Below are 6,052 nucleotides of genomic sequence, written 5' to 3'. Positions count from 1 at the left end.
GTAAATTATGTTATGATAGATTCAAATTTGGGTGTAACAATATATGTATTCAATAGTTCACAATTCATTATCATCGATGCAAAGTGAAAATCAATACATATCATCTTTAAAATATGCCTTTAGTTGAAATTCTCTATTCACATTTATTCTTCTTATTAAAAAGAATGGATCATGTCTCATTGCAATGTCTGGAAGAGCTCAGTAATACAAGTATCAAATCATATCACAGTTGCTTATAATGAGTTGATATAAATGTAACCAATTGTATTAAATAGCTATATGATATGTTCTCATATCAGCATTTCTGTGATGCTTGATACATTGTAATGATAATCTATGATACATCAATATAACTGTGTAAACTCCTAAAAAGGCAAAAAGCAGGACTGGTGTTGGTATCCAGTAGGTGGTGCTGAGTCTCACAGAATTTGACGACTAAGATGAAACAAAGTACAATAAAGTGCAACATCACAACGGGAAATAATGTGACATATTCCCATGTCTATATTTTAAGACTGTATTTTGTCTGTGGTTGTACATGAAGGAATGTAGACGAAGAATTTGGCCTTCAAACAGCACTCCCACACATGATCAGTGGTAAAACACTAACTGTTTGCTCTGTATGAGCTTTTGTTTTCTCATGGACGGAGTGATGAAGCCAAACCTTGTAGCCGTTGATATTATGGCCCTGAAAATCTATTTTCTCACATTTCTTTTTATTGTAGGCAATGGAGTTGCTTAGATCAGTTGGGGTTATTTCACATGAGGGATTTTTGTATTTGCATTTTTATCCTTTTTCCTCTTACTGTTTTTACTATTGTGGTCTTTTTTGCTCGTATTGTCAGACTACTGTCAATCAAATGTGACTGAAGTGCACCCATCTTTTGCTTATTAATATCTTAATAATACCTACAGTAATTATGTTTTTTCTGAACTTTGACTTTTGCTGTTCCTTGATTAGTCGTGTAAAGGGATACAGGTGTTATAGGGAGCACTACAGATATGAAACTTCATTCAGTCATTAGTGACTATTACTATTCAAAGAGTCACATAATAACTGCTGTGAAGCTTAAACCTGGAATAAGTCACTTTGACCTTTCAGAGATATTGTATTAGTCAATTTAAAAAATAACTGTGCATCATTTTTCCTTTGGCATGAAAAGAGAAGCAATTAAATCAAATCATAAATGTCATTTACACTGGTGACTCTGGGGACAGGCATAATTTGTTAAAAATGTTGAAAAAAAAGCTTGCATCAAGAATGATCAACTCCATAGTAGCCGAGCCTATGCCCAACAAAATCTCCAACCTAAATGACAGAATAGGTGTTTGTCAATACCACCCATGATGACCCATATGAGAGTGTGTAAAAACGACCCATATGAGCGTATTATTATTATATTACAGTGTGGAGCAGCATGTTCTAAAAATAGGGCACACTAGCCTGGGTATACCCAGACTGCCTTGCGCGTTCGAATTTAATTTCGAACTGCGACAGGGTCTGGCAACCAGGACCATTTCTTAGCCCTGTTTTAGGGATCCAATCACAGAGCGGGGAGGGACGGCAAGACGATGACGCGTACTACTCGGCACTTGGAAGCTTGTAGTTTTCCAGATCCAACATGGCTGCTGCAGACGCGAAACTCTCTTTAGCTGTAGACGGTGTTTTAAATAGTTTAGAGCGAAAGTTGAAAGGCGAAAGGTCTCTCGGCGGCTCCGCTGTCCCCCGGCTCGTAGCCAGATCACCGGTAGCGCCGGTGATTAGCGCCGCACCGGCGAGACCGCCGGTCACTGCCAGTGATCTGGCTACCAGCCGGGGGACAGCGGAGCCGCCGAGAGACCGGCAGCCGCTTGTTTATTGCCCATAAAATCAGTGGATGTGTGTGGCTGAATGACATGAGGGGGAATAAAGCGTGAAAATAAATAATCTTGCAGAAAGCGACAACTGGAGAAGCAAAGCAGCAAACAACACTCTCTCACAGACACACACAACAAACATCAATTTCTGTTGCTCTACTACGTCATCTGGTATAACTGATCTGATTGGCTAAGAGCTACCTACAGACGCTTTTGATAGACATTCTAAGCGCCAATAAACGGCTCTGGAGGATTGTAAACCACACCTCCTCTATGGAGAAATACATTGCTCGTTGCCAGACTAGACCTCATTTGAGAATAGTCTGGTGTTAGCCAGGCTAAGGGCACACATCATTAAACACATATGTATAGTTCGCAGTTTTTAGATAGGCTGCAGTTTCGTTGAATTTAGGCTGCAAAACCACTGACCTAGGTTGTAGGTGTTATAAAAGACAGTTTAAACAGTTAATAAATGTACGTAAATGCGGGCAGTGAAGTCTGTGTGATGCACAAAGTGTGAGTTAAGGAAGTTCCGTGATGTTTCAATCATATTGTTTACTTTTGTTTTTACATGGGACACGAACCCTGTTGTCCTAGGTGAAAGTCTGACATTTGTTCGACCGATCTACCAGCCCTCCCTACCACTTCGAGCGCGAATTCAGCCATTTAACCTCTGCATTGCCGTCATTCATTATTGTCCTGGCTGCTAGATGGCAGTGGAGGACAGTCTAAATCGTAAATATGGGTCGTATTTTGCTGCCTCTACAAACGACTTATGAGGTTGTTTTTGAGGGGAGACCACTCTCCTATGCCCTTTTAATGCACCATAATACATAACTTTTTTTTTTCAAATCATGAAACAAAATTTCAAGATGTCTGGTAGCAGGGAAATCTAGATCTTGTGGTGGCACTTGGTCACCAAGATCATACGAAAAAAACCTCTTGGAAGGATAAAAATCCACATTTAACTCCATGTTAACTTGACCAGCAGAGATTTCTTAAGTGTTTTTCATGTTCACAACAAACCAGCCTTAATAACCACTTATGGTGGGTTAGCTTTTCTTCATTGGATCAGAGGCCAGGATCCAGAACACAGTGAAGACAATGAGGATGAATAAACTGATGACAAAGGCCCACACTGGTCTGCAGCAGAGGACAAAGGCCAGTGCAGCTACAGAACACATTCAGCTTTTAGTTTTTCTTTTGTACCAACAGCGATGTGCCAACTGTGTCTTCCCTTAGAACTATCATGATACAGAGACACAGAGAATAACACAGCATGTGTTGACACATTCATATTCCAGTAGCCTACTTGGCATCGTCAATTAATTATGGTATAAAGACAGCCCAAAAATACACATATTCAACATATTCAAGCCGTCATCCGTGAGGTGAATATTAGGTGGAGGCATTAGTGAAAAAAAGGTCCTTTAAAGTTTGTCTATTCATTGATTCACTCATCTACAAAAATCCATTTGAATATTTTTAAATGCTTGTCAAAGCAGTTATTCATATAAACAATTATTTAGATTAATTAATCACAAGCATCTACTTAATTTGATGAATTGTTTATTGCTTGACTGTTCTCTGTTTCATTACTTGTATATATCACACATCATTTTTCAAACATACTGAATAATGCAACTTGTCAATATCTGTTTTGCAGTTATTTTGAATGTGCTGCTCCCTAAATAATTGGGAATATTTCACTAAAAGAACGTGGTTCTGCATTTTTCTCTGTTTTTATCCTGCAGGGAAAGGCCAGCTTCACTATATTAAAATGCAGCAGCAGGAAAAAAACTGGATTGTGATAATGACATTGACTTCAAATAATTTTCAAGTGACCTTGATTATATGGCTTCAATTGAGCGAATCGATAGTAAATGGTGCAAAATCAGACAATGGCACAAAGCTCGGGAGTGACCTCTCACTCAAATTCTGTGGCCAGATGCCACGCGCTTACGAACAGGGAATGGACAATAACATGACAAATGTCAGTCGTAGCCAACCCAATAATTTTTTCCTTCATAAACCAGTGAGCTCTGATAAATGTGTGACATAGCTTATTCTGTATAGCAGAAGGAGACAAAAATATAAGCCAAAAGAAATCCAGTGTCCTTGTGCAGGACTTGAAGGACTGCCATACGTAAATAGATGGCACTCTCATTGAAATTAGATTGGGAGGAGATAACACATGTTGTTACAGTGTTGCACTGGTCCAAAGAGATTCAACAAAATTCAACAAAATTTAGCAAAAAGCCAAACAGAAGTGGCAGCAGACTGCAGGGACAGTTTGGGTCATCCATCAAACAGAGTCTGACATCTGAAGAGAATGTAGCCGCCTCCACTCTCACCACTTCATGCATTATGTTGCATACAAGCACCATGCTGCAGAGCCATTATGTACAGTAAACAGCTCGAATGAAAAGTGCTCAAAGTCTGTTTAACCGCATGAGTGATTGGGATTTATCTACTCATAGTTAAATCTGCCAAATTATCTACAAAGAGATTGTAAGGGAATGTGTTCCCAGAATGCAACTGTGCTTTGTGTTTTTGTGCTTTGACCCAGCCTGAGCAGGAGGGCATCCAAAACACACACATCCAGTGATCCCTGACATCAAAATTGCACACTACCCTTTAATAGCTACTCACACACCACATCCAGTGTCTCTCCTCCCACTGAGGCGTAGGGAAAGTCACGGTTAGTCACCAAAACACTGAATGGAGCTAAAGAAGGGAAAAAAAATAGCTAAATACTTAAATAAATAAACCTGTGCTTAAACCTGCCACTTAGTTGACACAAATCCCTGCCACGCACAGCCAACAGTTCTCCCTGTGTGCTGTGTAATAGACAACTTAAGCTGCCCCCTTTTTCAGAAGGCGCTGCAGGCACCACAGCGGCACATTAACATCAGCAGAAGACCATGTGATTATTCCTCACAGGACAAATGTGCTCAATCATAAGCTTAGATAGTATCATATATGGCATTCCAGATCCTGCAGAGGATGCATGATAACAACTCCAAAACGTCACCAACCTGTGATTTATAACACAGTCTTTAACTGGGAGGTTGTACATCATGACAACATTCATTGAACAGAAGAAATGTCACATATTCATTCATGGCTCATAACTGCAGATTTTCTCCACCTGTGTGTCTCAAAATGTTGCAGTATGAATCGTCTGATCAGTGACCATCTTTTTTCACACTGTGTCCTTGTGTGCCAGCTACTTTATGCAGGTGGAATCTAAAAGGGCATATTATCTGATATTCAAAGACAGGAAACTATTTGTTTTGTTCTTCCTAAAAACATGGGGGAATGAATCGCTGTTTCAATCTATGAGGTGAGAGTGTTTGAATAAATGTGAATGTTTTTTTTGGATTGCAATTACAATGATGTTCCTGGTTTCTGACTACAGAATGTATGACTTTAAACATTGTTCGAATGTAGTGCTTAAACACCACAATAAAGCTAATCTTCCTGTAATTGTTATGCAAATAATAATCTGCATCTCACTCCCCTTTAAATATATCTACTCCACATAGAATTAGTGAGATTTTGATTTGTTATGTGCTGTATTAACAAAATCTGAATCCCAAGAAAATAAAGGGAGCGCAAAAATGCTGTTCAGTAGTTCTGGTTCCCCCAAATAAAATGTTACATGCGCTGTTTCAATTATGAAACCCGATTACTCACTCACAAGCCGGAGTGATCAAAAGCAGGCTGCTCTGTTCTGTTGTGGGGTTTCTTTTCTCTGGATTCTCCTCAGGGGGAGCGTAGGAGTTTTTTATGACTGCCGTGATTGAGGCTTTGAGAGCTGATGAAATTACAATAATGCGCCGTGTGTTTTTAAAACCGCACTCATGTCCTTCGTAAAGGCTCATCCTCCATACAGCGGAGTACATTACCAGCTTCAATTTGATGTCTTAAGGATTTGCCTTGTGGGAGAAGTGATTCTCCGCGGTGAAGAATGTCGTATGCGACAGATGTGATTGGCTGGTTAAAAGCATTTTTTTTCGAAGAATAAGAGAAAAAATCTGTTGTGTGCAGCCGCTTATTTCACATCAAAACGGATCTGCTTCCTTCAGGAGCATGTCACAAGACATTAGAAGCTAATTTAGAACATTTCCACAATTAATTGCTGATGACAGGAGGGCTATTAAATTGGACACCCTGTGAGCTATTAGATCAA

This window comes from Centropristis striata, chromosome 8, assembly GCF_030273125.1.
Source record: "Centropristis striata isolate RG_2023a ecotype Rhode Island chromosome 8, C.striata_1.0, whole genome shotgun sequence".
Lineage (NCBI taxonomy): Eukaryota > Metazoa > Chordata > Actinopteri > Perciformes > Serranidae > Centropristis > Centropristis striata.
Note: the sequence above shows the minus strand (reverse complement) of the source record.